Here is an 18,643-nt window from a genome sequence, read left to right as displayed (position 1 = left end):
AGAACAAGTGCTCATATAGGGATTAATTCTTTCTGAAGTCCTTCAAAGATGAAATATTTTCATCCAGTACCTGTCATTTACTACATGCCAATGCATAGCACACAGTCTTGTCACCTTAAAAAACAACCCTTCCTTATTGATGTTTTGGTACAAAATTTGTTTGGACAAGTGAGGTCATCGATTAAACACAGCTTCTATTCACATAAAAGCATGCCCAAGATAGTTTTCTATATTAAAAAAGAAATAAATCCATATTTGCTAAAAGCATTTCACAGTTCTAAAGAGGTGACCTGTACCTGCCAACCTGTTGCTCAAGAGACCCATGCAATGTAATGATATAATGTAATTTCCAATTATTTTACCTTATTTCCATTATTAAGCTGTCCTTATCCCAACTCACAGGTTTTACCTTTTTCCTGATTCCCCTCCCCACCCCACAGGGGCAGGCAGGGAATGAGTAAGCAGCTGCATGATACTACTTGCCAGATGGGGTTAATCCACGACAGTCTGTACCTCAGTGTGTTCAGTTTCAGGCCCTACTGCATTCAGAGTATAGAAATTTGGCAGAAAACCAAAAATGAAAAGAAACCCAAAGCTAGCCAACAATTAATTGAGCTCGTACGGAAAAATTACCAATTGGTATTTCCATATAGATCAATTAATCATTGGCTAGCTTTGGATTTTAGTGCTAATGCAGTAAGTGAATTTATCAACAGCAATTCTGGTTCCATACTTCTGCTGCTTCAATAAATCTCACTATTCTTGAATTTGTAATCGTGGAAGTTCTTATCTAATGTGACTGGACATACAATGTCAAACTGGTTATAATCAGAAAATCTTGCTAATCTTGCTGCACCCAGCCCCTCTAATCTCTGAGGACTGCCTGGAATGCAAGGGGGGTTATTTGCTGCCGAATTTCTATACTCATAATGAAACAGCAACCTCGCTACAGGGAAGATGCTGAGGTGCTGGATGTGTCCAAAAAAACAGGAACAAGACTGGTGAAAGGCCTAGAGAGTAAGTCCTGTGAGAAGCAGCTGAGGGAACTGGGGTTGCTTAACTTGGAGAAAAAGAGGCTCAGGGGAGACCTTATCGCTCTTTACGACTACCTAAAAAGAAGGATGGAGCGAGGTGGGTGAGGGTCTCTGTTCCCAAGTAAAAAGTCATAGCACTAGAGGAAATGGCCTCAAGTTGCACCAGGGAAGGTTTAGACTGGAGATTAGGAACAATACCTTCCCCAGAGGGTAGTCAAGCATTGGAACAGGCTGCCCAGGGAAGTGGTTGAGTCACCAACCCTGGAGGTATCTAAAACATGTGTAGATGTGGCACTCAGAGATACAGTTTAGTGGTGGACTTCACAGTGCTAGGTTAATGGTTAGACCCAGTGATCTCTGAGGTCTTCCCCAACTTAAACAAATCTCCGATTCTACTGCCAGGTTAAAAACAGGTAATTATTATTCAGATATTATTGGAGAATCACCAATATTTATTTAAAACTTTCCATCCATCACAGAAGAAACAGGAAAACTTTCTGTACATACAAAACATAACACTATTGCAGGCCTTATTTCTTGCTGTTACTGCAACGACTAATATGCCACTGGGAAAAGAATCCTCTTGCTGTGATTGATTTGTGTTAGCTTAACTTGCTTGATAGTGCATTTATTTAAGATTTGCCTCATTATTAATTTCCTGGGACTCTACCATTTCTATATTGATTACCTAGTATCATTGTAATAATTCGTTTACATATATATGCTTTTAGACAGCATGCTTAAAACCAAAAGGCCAAAATCCATCTCATCTTAATACATACATGCCCATTTTGTGTTATAAAACTTAGTCCCAGCATCCAAAACAGCTGCTCCAGCACTGACTCAGACTGAGGCACTGATAAGGACTAACAAACTTCTCCAAATGGACAAGCCCATCCCATGCTAAATATTCCACTTCTTGACATTTGCTTTCAGTACTAATACAGCAGAGAAGCTATACACACAGCAGAGAAATCCTGCCAACAGAGAACCAGACGTCCAAATCAAAGTTCTGTAGCAACAAATCTCTGACAGGGGCCCAAAGATTTTGTGAACATGTAAGAAAGACTGTTGTGGTTTAAACCCAGCCAGACAGCTCGTACACTCACTCCCAGTGAGTGGTGCCAGGCTGGAAGCAGTCGAGGCCCTTGTCCAACGCCCCCCCCCCCCCCCGGGGTCTCTCCCCTTCCCCGCTCCTGGAGGGATGGCAAGGAGAATCGAAAGAGTGCAACTCCTACGGGTTGAGACAAGAACAGTCCAGCAACCAATGTACAACACAAATCACCACCGCTACCACCAACGACAACAATGATAAGAGAAAATAACAAGGGAAGAGAATACAATACCACCCGCCGAAAATGAGTCCGACCCAGAAGACCCCGTGTCCTTCCGGGTAAATCCCAGTTACCCCCCTGGGCATGACGTGCTGTGGTATGGAATACCTCTTTGGCTAGCTTGGGTCAGGTATCCTGTCTCTGCTTCCTCCCGGCTTCCCCTCCTCCCTCGCAGAGCATGAGAGTCACAAAGTCCTTGGTCAGGGTAAACATTACTTAGCAACAGTTGAACACATCAGTGTTATCAGCACTGTTCCCAGGCTGAAAGTCAAAACACAACGCTGCACCAGCTACCAAGAAGGAGAAAAATTGACTGCTACTGCTAAACCCAGGACAAAGGCTCAGGTTTAACTTCTTGCCAAGAAAGAAAAATCATTGGCCAAATACAATTCATTCCCACTCATCTTCAGATATAATTAGCTTGTTGGGTTTGGTTGGGTTTTTATTGACACATGCCACTGATTAAAATCTAGAAGAATTCTATGAAAATAATAGTAGTATGAAACTCTCTTACATTTCCTTCCCTTCTCTCCAGAGAATAACGCATTTTATCACAGAACTTAAACAACACCAGTTGAGCTTGAAACAGAAGAGAAGTTAGACATTGGCCTTCTGAACATAGATCAATTTCAACTCTAATTTCCTTTAAGTGTTTTGTCTCACACAGCTCACTGAGCAGTTAAGCATCAGTTCTGTTCCATAACTGCATGGCTCTGACCCTGGGGAAGAATACAAATTTGTACTTTCTGAAGATTATTGACACTGATAACATTTCCATTGTAAATATAAACTCACACAGGTGCAAAAGGTGTAGAGCGTGCTACCAAACTTAAAAAAAACAAAGTACTAACAACAAAAAAAAAAACAACCCACAACTAAACAAACTAAAGAAAGAAACTACAGACAGGCAGGACAAGACCTGAGACCCATGTTTTTAGCTCACCATAAGTTCTGGCCTGCTAATACCAAACACAACCACCCAATTCACCAGACCATGAGGTTCACTGTATAATTTTATATTCTCTTAAAATACAAGCTTTAAGTTCTTCATTATTATCATATTCATCTTTATGTTAGCAGAGACCAGCAGATCTAACTACAAAATTTTACTGTTATTGGAAGTTAATCACAAAGAAATACAAAAGCTGACTGAAAAAATATCAACTTGGAGTATCTTATGTTTCCTGGTGTTCTTGAGAAATGGCAACCCCAAGCAAATTAGCAGTGTAGTAGAGCATCAGCAAAAGAAATCTATAGACATAAGAACTAAGAAAATACTGCAGCATGGTTTTTTTTTTCCTGTCTCTTGTTAAGAGATCTCTGACATAGACTGAGATCTCCAAAGACCACCTGCTAAATGAAACAAACATTTACTGTTCTCCTTTCAGAACCATTTACCATTATTAGGAATGAAACCAATGCTATGTCCACTTAAAAGATCTTTTACCAAATACAACTAAGACTTAGCTAGGTCAAGAATTCTGTGTTATAAGGGAGTTTAATATTGGAACAGTTCCTAACACAATTAGTACTTGCAGAGTACTCTTAAAACTGTATTTTCAAACGGCAGTTTTGCATTGAACAAATTAAGCTGAAAAACTTAAAATGGCAACTATATTAAAATATTAAAGTTTCATTTCAACCGTACTGTCTTAAAAATTTACTTGTAGCCATGATTTACTTCAGGAGAGTGTATTTTGCATGGTCAGCACATGAGCATTCTCTTTTATAGATTCAATGTAGTATCTCAAAGCATCCACACTCTCAACTGCCTGGGCCTCAAAGATACACTCTAATATACATCTGGTGATTCCTTTCCCAGAAACAACTAATTCCCCCTCCTCAACTTCCCAGTCTTTCCTAAAGGCCCTATACCCTATGTACCCTCCATGGCCCTGCAATGGCACACAGATTTTAACTCATCATGTTTATTCCCCATGCTGCATGCAATAGTGTGGATGCACTTCAGAGAGGCACCCCGGCACACTGATTTCCCAGAAAGGCTCTGGGGGATTTCTCCATTATGATGCTTGGTAGACACTTCCCTGACCATATGAAAATGCCAGAGATGACCATGCCTAAGCCCCATTTTCCTTATAACTTTGTCGTATCACTCCATGTACTCTGCTTGTCAATCCTGTCCATCACACTCTCACAGAGCTGCTAGTAACTATCTCCCTTTCCTTTCCTATCATCCCTAATTTAAAGTGTTACTTAGAAACTCCTAATAAAAGTAATACATTGAAACTCTGAATTAAAAAAAAAAAAAATTAAAAAAAAAATTAAGGCTGTATTGGAGTACTGGAGTCCAAATGGGAGTAGAAAGCTTTCTTGGAGCACTTTTATACCAATGTCAAACTACTGATTTTATGGAGACAACACAGTCTCACCTGTGCAAGAAGTCCACTATTACAGAATAACAGGCTGGTTTGGGTGGGAAGGGACCTTAAAGCTCATCCAGTTCCAACGCCCTGCCACAGGCAGGGACACCCTCCACTAGAGCAGGTTGCTCCAACTCCCACCCAGCCTGGCCTTGAACACTGCCAGGGATGGAGCATCCGCAACTTCTCTGGGCACCCTGTGCCAGTGTGGTCTGACACATCTACTTGACGTAAGTCACACGTTTTAGTCAAAGTAAAACCTAGGGTTTTTCCGCTGCCATAAGTACCTGACCACAGAATGCTGTTTGCTTCCCCATTTTTCATCTCACCAACCTACAGAATCTTATCTGCTTCACTGTTTCAGTTGTACCTCCTCTTTGGAAAGGAATGTTTTCTAATTCCTTCAGCTGACACCACGAGGCCTTGCTTCCTACTTGTACAGAAAATATTTCCCCCAAAAAACTATGTTACCAACAATGCAGCATCAATTACTAGGTATGAAGTTCTGAACCCAAGACAACCACCTACTTCCTACTCAGAGAGAGTCCTCTGGTTAGTATGTTTGTTTCACTTATGCATAATCTTGGTGAAGAGTAGGTTTCAGAATCAACTCTGCATTTGGTTTCTGTGTTTGGTATCAAATAGCTAAAATTGAAGATGTAGGCACTTAAAAGACAGTGTGAAATAGAGCTGGGCACTGCAGAAATCACACTTTTTAACTACGAACCCTACTCTTTCCCTCATCAAAGAAAAGAAATAAGAGGAAGGAAAAAAATAAAAATCAATGCTATTATGTCTTTTATGATATTTGAAACCGGCAGGGGATAAAACAGGAGTAATAATACCCATTTAGCTGTACAAATAAAGTATGCTATAAAGCATTAAGTGACATTATTTTAATTGACTAGCAGAGTGATTAATCTTCCTCTAGATACCATTTCCTGTGAGACAGACATTCTCTCCTTAACAAATATGATGCTATTGATGTGGACATACAAGATACTAGATCTGGCAAGAAACAATAATGGAGTGCTTTATAATTAATTAATACATATCCTTAAATTTGATGTAAAAGTGCCAGAACCACTCAGTTGTTCTTCAAGGCTCTCTCACAGGACAATGCTTTTACCATCCAAGTATGTCTTATGGCAAGCATTAATTTATATTGGCAGGCAAGAAGCTTTGGAAGAGAGCCATTTGTCAGCTTTTCAAACACAGGCATACATCATGATACTATAGCAGCAGGTATGCAAAAAGAGCAGTTTGGGTGTCAGAATGAAGTGATCTTTGCTTTCCTGTTTCTAACATGCATCCAGTGGCAACAATCAAGGCTGCTTACAGATCTCACTAGCATTTAAACTAAATTCCCTTAAAGTTGTAACTTTTTAAGTTGTAATGTTCAGCATTAAGTTGTGTCATTTCTGATTCTGAACTATAATTCCATTTTAATTTCTTTCATATAAAGAAGTAAGAAATCCTCAAGAACCACTATTAAATCCGGTACCCAGCAGAATTATTAATTAGTTTAGCAGATCTCCAAATTTTTATTCTACAGATTGGCCTAGAGGCAACAGTGCATTTTAATGTCTTGGTGGAAGAGTACTCTTTTGTCAACATATGCAAATTCAATACTTAGAATAAAATTACTTGAAAAAAAACCCTGTCATTCCACTGTTAGATATAGTAGCCAAATTCCTATTTAATCACCTTTATCTTGTCAGGTCATCTCTTGATTTGTGTATTTATGTTTGTCTAGGGCTTTGTCTACCTTAGAAACATTACATTTTTACTCAATTGCCAAGAAGAGCAGACAGATGCACATTAAGACCCTAACAGTAATACAAAATGAAATTTACTTTTGCTTCTGTGACTAACAATTAATCGTTCCTTCTTTTGGATCCATGGATACAGAATTCATGAGAAGCAAATAAAATTAAAACCATGAAACAGATCAACCAAGATGGAAGCATCACAGGGGTAGATTTAAGGCAGCAATATGTAAGACACTATATCGATAAGGGACCTTATTCAAGAGGTCCCTAAATACAGATCAGCTCCAATTCAGTTTGCCAGTAATTTCCCTAATTTAATTAGGGACCAATAAGAATTTCAAGTTCCTGAAGCTTTAATTGAGTAAAGCTTTTGAATAATGCTGAGCTTTTCAATTTATGCATAACAAATGTGAAATATAATTAACCCGTTTCAGCTGTTCACAGCTTCCCCTGTTCCTAACCCATTTGTGTTAAAAAAAGGTAAGAAAACTTGGTATGCTTTAATGTACAGATATGTGCTTTAATAAATTTGCTCATAACATTCTCTGCCTTTCTGACTGCTGTGCTGCCAGTTCTAACTGGGATAAACATGTGTTTTACAGTTGGGACTTATTATCCAGTCAGGTAATAGCACAGTTTCAGATTCACAAACAGCAATCTCGTAGCCTGGAGATTATTAGCTTATGGCATACAGTATGACCACTTCCACCATCACACAGAAGGAAGGTACTACATAGTAGAAGGCACGCAAGAAGAAAAGAAATTGCTGTGTAGTGAGAAAGCAAAGGCAATCAATAACTCTAAAAGCAGAATATCAAGATTAGCATTTTAAACTGACTTGCAATTCCTCTTTACATTAATGCAGTTCCTTCTCTTCCTCCCTTTCCTCCTCCACACACACAGAGGTAAAAGCAATAAAGATCTTCAGTAATTTAGGCTAATATTAAATTCAGTATTAGTTTCAAGATTTGAAGTTTTAGCAGTAGAATTAATAGCTATCAATCCCACAGAGGCACAGTTCCTTTTCAAAAGACTACCAGCTTCATTTGGGGAATACTTTATTGTGTTCTAGCTAATAATTTAACATTTCAAAAACTGGACTTTGAAATGAAATATGATTTTAGAGCACACTAAAGCTGATTAAAAAGTTCTCTGAGAAACAAACATTCTACTTATGACTGTTTAACACAGTGCGATATCATGAAATTAGAAATGGAAGATTCAAATGTAAATTATAAAACATCTATTAAAAATACATCCATCTAGATCTTGTGTTTCAGGGAATGCGTTTCAACTTGATCTCAAAATTAGTTTAGAGTCCAACAGAGTCACCAGACAGACACCTTATGAAATCATGTATGGAAGAGTGCAAAGAAAGTGCTTAAGAGTCCGACTCCCAAATTTCACTGCATGCAGTACCATGGCTGTTCTTCATACAGTACCCATAGCAGGGAAATATAAAACATTATCTTTTCTAGACTCATCATCATTCTGCCTTTAGTAATTACCTAATAGAGGCAAGATTTCACCAACTTTCAGATAGCTACTGTGGAGGGGGAAATCAGGCTAAAGGTAGGTATGTGCACCCAACGCTATAGAAGATGTTAACCAAGGAACTTGGAAGAGAATCATGGTAGTTAAAGATGCATTATCAGTGAAAAACAAGTAAAGTTTTACAGTAGCATAAGGGTGTGAGCAGGCAGTCCAGCTTGGGACAACACAGAAAAACCCATCTGTGTGTTCTGCTCTTTCCATAAGCCAGCACCATGCTGCAAAAAGGAAGCCCAAGGTGCTTGGTGCATTCTCCAACAGAGATATCTTGTTTAAATAATAAAACACATTAAGTTCAAACCAGCAACAGATGACAAAATGCTTAAGCAATTGTGGAGGATTGCAGATGGAACCTTAGAAAAGTGCTGTTACTTTATCTTAGTGTTACATTATTGTAATACAACAAAAACAAACATTACATTTCACCTCATGATAAAATTGACAAGGTTTCTGCATCTCTCCAGGCACAGTCATCTTTAAAGCTGTGGTTGGGAAAGTTTCCCTCCTCATTTTGTAGTCATCCTTCTTTATGCTACACTACTGCATTGTCCTGTTAGACACAGGCAGAGATACAGGCCAAAATCTTGGTTTGGTCTGAATAATGAGACTAAAAGGCTCATTACTGCATGACCCAAGACTTAAATCAAACAAAAAAGTCAAAACAAAAAATACATAAGTCCAGCTGTTCTGTTACAGTGTGCATTAATGTTCAAATATCTACAACAATATAACAGCTAAAGAATTTCCCAGGCAAAAGATTTCAGCTTCCTTAGCTAAGGCATGCATTGCCCATCCATGCTATGATATGGGTCAGACCTTACTAACCAGATAGGTTGAAAGCTTTAGTAATTTGTAAATGAAATAGGTAAGAGCCCAGCACTCCAACCCAGCTCTTACTAACTTCAACTAACAGTTGGCCACTATCCAATGGTATATCAAAGGAAACTTGGTACGCAATGGGTAATGTTTTTTTTCATTTTACAGATGAGTACACTTGTTATTCCTTACAGCTGGGTTATTCAGATCTAAGTTTAGATTCTAGGGAGGACACAAAGTCTGTGTTGTGTTTCTGAAGAGCCCTTTGAATTTCTTCTGCATTCCCTTGTACTGAATGAGGTATGTTGAACACCCCCTTTGAAATCCACTTCTCTTATTGTTTCCTTCAGCAAACAGTTGGTAATAAGAGATACCACAGTTCCCTTTCATACTATGTTTGAAAGTGTTACTACCAGTACTGAACAAGCAGAAGGGAATAAATATTGATGGAAAGCTTTTTTTCCTCTGTTTAACCAGACTTAAAATCTTTTTGCTCTTGTTTCATGAAAACAAATTCATACTGGCCACAGAGCAAAATGAGAGATTACTCACTGGGAAAGGTGAAGAGCAATGCTTTTTCCAGTGTGGTGATAACAGCACAAACTAAACATGTTTGCTTCATCTTTAACTGTTCATTTACTTGATTAATCATGTTAACAGCTTCAGTGGATGAGTTTTTAGCAAAATGCCATCTTATTACATTCAGAACATATCTGATCACATTCCAATTCTATTTTACATGGTTCTGCAATATAAATCTGAATTTATTAAGCTTTCCTGCTTCTGGAACTTTCCTACAGGGACAGAAATGCACTCAGGCTTTGCTGAAATATTTTCCTATACCCAGATGCTATCATCTAAGCAGTGCACAGCCACTACAGATCTTGCATGTAGTCTTCTGAAGAACAGTGGGCCTGAACAAGTTCAATAGTACGTGATGTACTGAAGACTATCAAGGGAGCCCATTCACTGCGAGCAAAGCAGAGCAGAAGACAGCTGCTACTTTTCTGTATGCAAGATTCAGAGCAAATACTGCAAAGCATACAGTAAAACCAGGCAGAGCGCTAGTTCAGGACTAGTCACTTGTTATACCGCAAGGTCATTTTCCCTTTGTACTTTCCTTTTAAATAGTGGGGGGGAAAGATGAATTGAGAAAGACGACAGGTGTTTTCATGACTGCTGGTGCTCTAGAAATGCAAACATAGCAACTTTGAAAAGACATTGCTGCATTTAAACTGTGACAAAGTGATGAGGTTAGTCCTACAGGGGATAGTCACGTGAACCTCCAAGCTGAAAAAGCTTTAAAAGATTCCAAAAGAGATCGATTAAAAGATACAGCTGTTTACAGAACAGACTCTGTATAAGAAACGTGGGTAAAACAGGAGAATTCAAATGAGTATCAATGCAATCATGAAAACAGCAAACTTCAATCTGAGTATGTTTACCTATTATCAAGTAGGATGCTAAATGCTTGGGGTTTGTGGGTTTTTTTAAACCACTATTTAATAGATTAAGGAGTCAAATCAGCAGTTTCACAGCTAGTGGTAAAAGCAGACAAAGTATTTATGTGGCATAATGGCATAACAAAGATGAATATCATCCTGAACTCTAGATCAAGCCATCATATCAAAAAATAAAGAAGTTGTTTAAAATGGAAACAGTAAATTCAGACAATCAAGCATACTAGTGATGGCTGGGGAAGCAGCAAGAAAAGTAAACCAAAGCTTTTAAGACTGGCAATACATAAGACAGAAATGGGAATGAACAAAATAGAAAGTAGGCTGCACTTCCTTCTTCCCAGCTTCTGGAGTGCTAAATCATACCTGAACAATTTTTATTTTTCAGACAGTAAAATTCTGCCCCTCTTACACTGGTCTCATATTTTAAATGCAAAATACATTGCCCATAGCCTGTTCTGTTTAGTCATCTCTTGAGAAACAGTCTGTAAAGGCACCATGTAGTAGACCTACATTTTAGGAAATTGCTACAGCTTTACGGAGGCAGAAGCTTTGCTCCATTCCTTATTCTCTTGCTCTCCATCCCAAAATATTTCACTGCCCACAGACATTTCTTTCCAACAGACGTATCTCATGGGAATGCAATTGCAAAGGGAAAAAAAAAATAGTTTAAAATGTACTATGCCTCTCTGATTAAAATTAGATTTGCACATGTAAAGATCTAAATATGATGCATATGTCTCTGCATCTCTACTCCCACGTGTGTGCCCATGATAGCAGTCAACCTTCACAGAATGTGTGTGTGATGAGAATGTGTAGCATCTGTCATATGCTACAGAGTTTAGCTACATGAAACTTCCTAAGAGTAGGCCCAAGAAGAAAGCAGCTCAACAATCCTTTAAGGATGCTTGTGTGATGTACCTAGATCTTTTCATCTAACGCTGTTTGGTTTTCAGTTCTCTGTTGACTGAACGGTGGCAAAACTGTTCAGGGCGGATTAGCCATTCATCAGTTCAAAACCAAGCAGCTAAGAGCTTAAAGTACTAGCAATAACAGATCAGAAATGAAAATTCCAAGTTTGTTACATCAATCCCTTCAGTTTCTCTGCTAGAGATGCTGAGAAAAAGAAAAGAAAATAGGTCAGTCAGGCCTTTCCAGCTTCTACCATCCATCTGTTTTGTTGCTTTTTTGGTTTTCCCTCCCATTTAACTTATAAGTTAGGCTACAAGCATACTTTTTTATTCCAAAGACCCACCAAAAATGCCACAAAGATGGATTAAATATATACATATACATACATTCTCAGCTATGTACTGCTGTACTGTATTATGACTTTAATGCAAAGTAGATTATTCTCTAAGTCAACAACGATTTTTCACATAAACATCCCCAATTAAAAGACATCTGAATTATGCCCGGATAAAAGACATTCTTATGCCCGGATTCAGTTCTGCATGCATAGATGTGTTTCCTATGTATTTATACCCAAAGTGAAGCCAGGATCAAATACTTGAGGAAGTTATTTACTCCTCCCTCATTACTCTTTTTTCCAAAGGCTTAGCCATAGTACTATAGCGAGGAACTTGTATTGAAGACTTCACTTGTGTATGCTTGTGTCAGTTCAGCAGCAGTACAACTGGATCCCAACACAAAAGCCAGACCTTCTAAGTCCAGCTAATTGTTGAAAAGGTACTATGCTGGCATCCCACTGTGCTCATCACAGGAATTCCAGCATGTAACTGAAGCCAGTGCATGACTGTTCCTTGCAATTGACCCAAATAGTAATGCTGTGGTATTCAGCAGGTAGTAAATAAAAAAAAAATTCATAATGCTTTAGAAGTTTAAAGTGCAACGTATGCTACAGAAACAGTGACAGTCACACAGTCAATAACAAAAAAAGATATCCACAAGTTAACTGTTCTGTTGTTAAATTTTCCCCTAGGTGTTTCTTTGGGTTTTGCTGTAAAAGGCAGAGGCACCTGCGCAGTTAAGTACTGGCATTCATACTGTACTTTCATGGGAGTACTACAACTAAACAGTAGTCTGCATAAAAGAATCCCATCACATTTAGTTGAATCCCATCACATTTAGTAGATTTTAAAAGAAAAAAAAAAAAGGATTTTTCTGAAGGCTACGCATTAGGATAAAGGCCTGGGAATTCTGATAATATTCTTCACTTGAATTGGATAATATAGGTCCTTGAGGGAATGCAAAATTCAATTACATGCACACTGGAATACAATGCTGATGGGAAGAGCTGCACAACCACATAAATGTAGCCTCTCCATCCCCCAGTTGTTACTTTGTCAGTAACCACAGTCAAAATGCATCCTTTTCCAGTGCATTTGTGGACTAATCCAATATGAAATTACACAAGAAAACCTTCCCTCTTCCTCATATTTACATCTAGAAAAGTCTTAATGAAGTTCATTAACCACTTAATAAAAACAGCAACAAAAACTGTGCCTGAAAGTGACTAATAAAACCTTCGTACAGACATCTGTGAGGTCCAAATGTCACAATGAAATCAATACATCCAAAACTCCCTAGAGATGTCTTACTGATTGTGTATACAAACCAGTATAGAAAGTAATACTCTTTTGTCTCTTTCTGTCCAGCAGCTTTCTGAGTCTAAAACCAAGCATATTTCCCAACTAAAAATACTTTAAAACTGCAAGGACACTCAAGAAATAACAACAGGATAACATGAACTAAACTTTACTAGATGATAGGATAAGAAGTGATTTTTTTTTTCTTTATTGCTTATTGGCAGCAATTCAAATACTATTAAATTCAGACACTATATTGCTACATTGCAGAGAAGTTTTGTATGGATACAATACACAGACTGTAGTTTGTTGCTCCCCAATTTATTTTTGGCTGTTGCAAATAGCCTCATTTTTGTTCTTTGCTCTTGTTTCAGAGAACTGAGTATTGCATTGAATATGCAGGCTCTTTTTTTCTGATTAATGAACATTAGCTACGATCCTGAATAGAAAAGAGGGAGGGAGAAGGATGAGTCACAAGATAGTAAGAATGCTATAACCCAAAGACGAACATAGACTAAGTGAGAATATTCATGTAGCAGTAGAAGAAAATTCAGTAGTTCCCACTAGCATCAGTAATGCTTTAAGATGCTAAATGGCAGATTACTGAAGTCCAAACAGAAAGCAGGGACAAATAAATACAAGTCCTTCTTCTGTGGCTTGAGAGCATATTTGAACACCTAACTGTATTTCAGGCAAAAAGGATATGTTGTTTAAAGAAAAAGGAGTGGGAGGGAAGGCACACAAATGAGTTCATTTAATCAGGCCAGAACACAGAACTCTGAGAAGACTTCTTGCCTAATGCATCAAGAAATATTTTAGTCAGAGGCTAGCCCTGCCTTTTACTGGGACTTAATTCAAACACATTTCACATTTTGAGGAATTTCCTTTTACTCAGAGTACTTTATCTCAGAGTTATTAAAGTAAATGAGGGAAAAGTAGTATCTCAAACAGTTAGTGGGAAGCAGGGAAAAAGCTGAACCCATCCTACCTAACAAGCCAGACTTGTCCAACACAAGGTTATTTTCACATTATACATATTATTTATATTGCAATAATCATCGATAGGTTTATCTGTGGACCAAGACATGATTATGCAACACTCTGGACAACACACAACAGATAAGCTCCTGCCACAAAGTGTTTTCCATCTTTTTATAACAGACGTAAAAGGTAAGCACTAAAATACAAACCTTTTTCTCCTGTAAGGTATTAAAAACTATTCATAAAAGCTAACCAGATTATCCTCAAGTCACAAAATCCTTTGCCTTCTCTGCCATTGCCACCTGCCCACAGAGAAGTGCGATGTACTGTAACAGACCCATCACTATATTAACAAAGCACCATGACTCCATTTCATCAAACCCAAAAAAAAACATACATCACCTGTACCCACTGTCTTCGAAGGAAACAAAATTCTACTTCACCTGCTAGCAATAAAAAGGAAAAAAATGCAGAAATTGTTCGGACGGTTTTTATCAGTACAAAGAACTCCTAAATAGAGAGGGAGGTAACAGGTCTACCTTCTGCCATATCAGAACTGCAAAATGCCAACAAATCAACAGATGCTGGGATGTGGGGTGCAAAAACAGTTAATCCAATGGCTTAGTAGCCATCCATTTCCTTATTTACTTCAAACATAGAAGACTCTCTCCATCAGAAGAGCTGTGAAAGACTGGCAGTTGGTTGGCTCTCAAACCCACCTTGCTCAAGTGCCTCCTCAAATTCAAAAACATGCTGCAATTGCTGGCAAAATATTTTCACCTTATCTGTGTGTAGCAGTGGCATGTGTGCATTACAGCTTTCTCAAAATTTCAGATAAAAATCCACGTTCTTATTCTTACACCATGTCAGTTCTATTACCAGCAGCCCTCAGTCCCATGAACAGAAAAAGCATTAAAATCATATACCAGAATAAAGTGGTCGTCTCCTAAAATTACATTACTGTTGAGAAAATCTAAATAGTCCTATTTCATGATTATGAATTCAAGGATCATTTAGACAATGAACGTCTTTGGGGAGTCAGATTATTAGCCTCAGTAACACCACTGAGCTACTGGATGAAGTCAGAGCAGCAAGAACATTCTTCTGTTTTCTCCTCTTACAGGGATAGGACACCGGGAGCAACTATGTCAAATGTGTTGACACCTGCGACAGACCTGTTTGTCAGTTGTCATGGTTTAAAAGTAGGCAGAGGGCTCATCCACTCACTCCCCCCGGCCACTTCTTGCCCTCCCCCTACTCCCGGAGGGACAGAGAGGAGAACCGAAACAAATGCAACTCCCGCAGGTTGAGATAAGAACAGTTTAGTAACTAAGGTATAACACAAACCACTACTGCTACCACCAATAATAATAATGATAAAGGAAATAACAACGGAAGAGAATACAACATCTCACCACCAGCTGACCGATAACTCGCGCCCCCCAGCCCGACCAAGCTCTGACCCATACCTCCTCCAACCCTGCAGTCCCAGCCCTTCCAGGTAACTCTCCGTTACATCCTGGGCATGACGTGCTGTGGTATGGAATACCTCTTTGGTCAGTTTAGGTCAGGTGTCCTGTCTCTGCTTCCTCCCGGCTTCCCCTCCTCCTCGGCATAGCATGAGGCTCACAAAGTCCTTGGCCAAACCAAAACATCCTTGTTATCAGCTCTATTCCCAGGGCAAAAGTCAAAACACTGCACTGCACCAGCTACCAAGAAGGAGAAAAACGACTGCTACTGCTGAACCCAGGACATCAGCACAGTGCCATTCACACTGTAGCTCAAACTTCCATCATGCAGTCATGATCATTCATCTCAGTGGCGAAAATTAACACTTGAGTTATGTGACAAGGACTATGTTGAGTTATGTGATAAGGACTATGAGCAAAGACAAACTAAGATCTTTGAGTTCCTTTAACAGCAGTCAGGGGAAGTCTGTAGGATCTGCAATTCCCACTTACACACAGAAACAGAGGAATGGTTGGATGTGTTAATTGTAGCACTGGTTGTTTAATATCTGCTTTGACACAGTGTTATAGTACCATTTCTGCCAGACCTTAAGGATTTGCATCTAGACTACTAAGTGGAGGTAACTGTGAGCAGACAGGTCTTCTGGGGGTGCTCTCTGAGCAGTTTAAGTGCTACAAATTCAAAAGGGAAGGGAAGGGAAGGGAAGGGAAGGGAAGGGAAGGGAAGGGAAGGGAAGGGAAGGGAAGGGAAGGGAAGGGAAGGGAAGGGAAGGGAAGGGAAGGGAAGGGAAGGGAAGGGAAGGGAAGGGAAGGGAAGGGAAGGGAAGGGAAGGGAAGGGAAGGGAAGGGAAGGGAAGGGAAGGGAAGGGAAGGGAAGGGAAGGGAAGGGAAGGGAAGGGAAGGGAAGGGAAGGGAAGGGAAGGGAAGGGAAGGGAAGGGAAGGGAAGGGAAGGGAAGGGAAGGGAAGGGAAGGGAAGGGAAAAAAAAAGAAAAGAAAATAAAAGAAAAGAAAAGAAAAAAGAAAAGAAAAGAAAAGAAAAGAAAAGAAAAGAAAAGAAAAGAAAATAAAAGAAAAGAAAAGAAAAGAAAAGAAAAGAAAAGAAAAGAAAAAAGAAAATAAAAGAGAAAAGAAAAAAGAGAAGAGAAAAGAGAAGAAAAGGAAAAGAAAAGAGAAAAGAAAAGAAAAGAAAAGAAAAGAAAAGAAAAGAAAAGAAAAGAAAAGAAAAGAAAAGAAAAGAAAAGAAAAGAAAAGAAAAGAAAAGAAAAGAAAAGAAAAGAAAAGAAAAGAAAAGAAAAGAAAAGAAAAGAAAAGAAAAGAAAAGAAAAGAAAAGAAAAGAAAAGAAAATGTCTATTTTGGAATCACAGTCTCTCATAAGAGCAATAAAATCAAACCACAGTACAGCATCGTAAGCCTTATCCTAAACAGGAATATTAAACTGGGGATACAGGAATTGTCACCAACTATCACAAGCCTCTTCCTTTATACTGCTACCACATGCCTCAGTTTCTTAGGCCTTTAATTACTTGGTTTAGTCTTAAATCAAAAGAAACACAAAAATTACTAATCCCTACTTTTAATTTCATTTCTTTCCTTATTCCCTCCTCATTCCCTACTAACTCCTGTACCATCACAGGCCTTAAACACAGATACTAAGTCATATGAAGCTTTTCCCACTTCAGAAATTTCACCCAATTCTTGCAAAGTGGTGGCAAAACCTTTCCTTCTGCTCTTGCTCCACTGAGTTTTATTAATTCCCAGAATTAGTTACTACTATGAAGAATACTTAATTTTTCAGCAGTCTGTCTCCCAAGAGAAGCATTTCATTTAACTGCTATATTACCTGGAACGTCCTTGCTCCTCAGGAAAACATGAAGCCAGGATCTCATTGATTCTAAAGATTTGCTTAAAGCAGCAGTGTGTGCATCTTTTTATAGGACAACCTCGTTGTCCAGGGTTAGAGCTCCAGTTGTGGTCAGTGAAAGAAAGATCCAGACAGTCTAGTCCATGTACTCAAAAACACACCCTCATGTTTCCCAAACTTACCACCTTAACCTCTTTTCAAGACTTGGTTGATAACTATGAACAAAATCAGGATAGGGATGTTTGAGAGCACAACTTGTACCAAAGCATAACTACATGACTTTACTTTTAGGGAGATGTATCTGCTGGAAATCTTGTCTTAATAGCGTAGATAACCAGACACTAATGAGCTTTTTCTGTAAGATCCTGTGATACTGCAAAGTGAATTCATGCCAGGACCAGTCTTCCACACTGTAATTTAGCTGCAATATCTAAATAATCCATAAAATACTTGCCATCAAAGAAATATAAAAGATGCAGATACCTGATGACAGCACATCATGATGACAGCACATTATGCATACCTACTTCGCTGGTGCTGTGGGTTGTGTGGAGGCTATGATAAAGATTGTCTTACATCTTTCTTCACCCAAGTGAACATTTAAATTCTCTCTAATGGTTTACTTGGCCCCTGAGCTCATATAAACGTTTTCATTAGAATACGGTATCTGAAATGCATTTTGGCAATACTCTTTCAAATATGCTAATTATAAGAGCACTGTCAGGTGAGGAAGGGAATTAAAAAAAATCCTTGCAGTAATCTCAGGTGCCTTACTGTTCTGCTCAGAAACATGGAATAGATTTTCTAGAGGTCAGAATGCTGCTGTGCTTTTCAGTCTTTAGGATCAACCACTATATTACAGAATTACTCCTCAGAAACTGTCACTAGTGTTTTAATGTTATGATAGCCTTTGAGCTTTCCACTACCAGGCAAAGGATTCTGAATTGTTGTCTTGCCTTTCTAAAGACAGATACCTTAGCTTCTAAGACCTGTTTTAAAAGGTGTTTTTTTTCTGGTAGGAACTTTCCAGCAAAAGCTTTGTACTGGGCTTCAGAGCTTTGAAGATGACATCAAAAAGCCACTTTGGGGTAAAAGAATTTAAGTAGAGAGCTTTATACCGGATCATAATAGTTTCTTAGGGCTACTTAGTTGTTCCCTTGAATTACCTCCCTAAGTATTACCTAAGTCAAATAATGTGGACTGCTTAGTCACTACTGCCATATAGCAAAAGACATCCCTGATTACCCCAGCATGTAGCTTGATTGATTTATTTCTCCAAGAGTTCTAACCAAAGATCTAGAAAGTCAACCCAGAATAGCCGTAAGCTTGCATAAGGAAAACAGGTCTTTTTTTATATGTGTGCTTTTAAGAAAGAAGTGTACTCACCTAAGGGCAAGAGAAAAGAGCTAAAGGGTATCCCAGTTGAACTCAGTATT

This window comes from Pezoporus occidentalis, unplaced genomic scaffold (assembly GCF_034315485.1).
Source record: "Pezoporus occidentalis ecotype Australia unplaced genomic scaffold, CSIRO_AGI_Poc_V1 ctg143, whole genome shotgun sequence".
Taxonomy (NCBI): domain Eukaryota; kingdom Metazoa; phylum Chordata; class Aves; order Psittaciformes; family Psittacidae; genus Pezoporus; species Pezoporus occidentalis.
Note: the sequence above shows the minus strand (reverse complement) of the source record.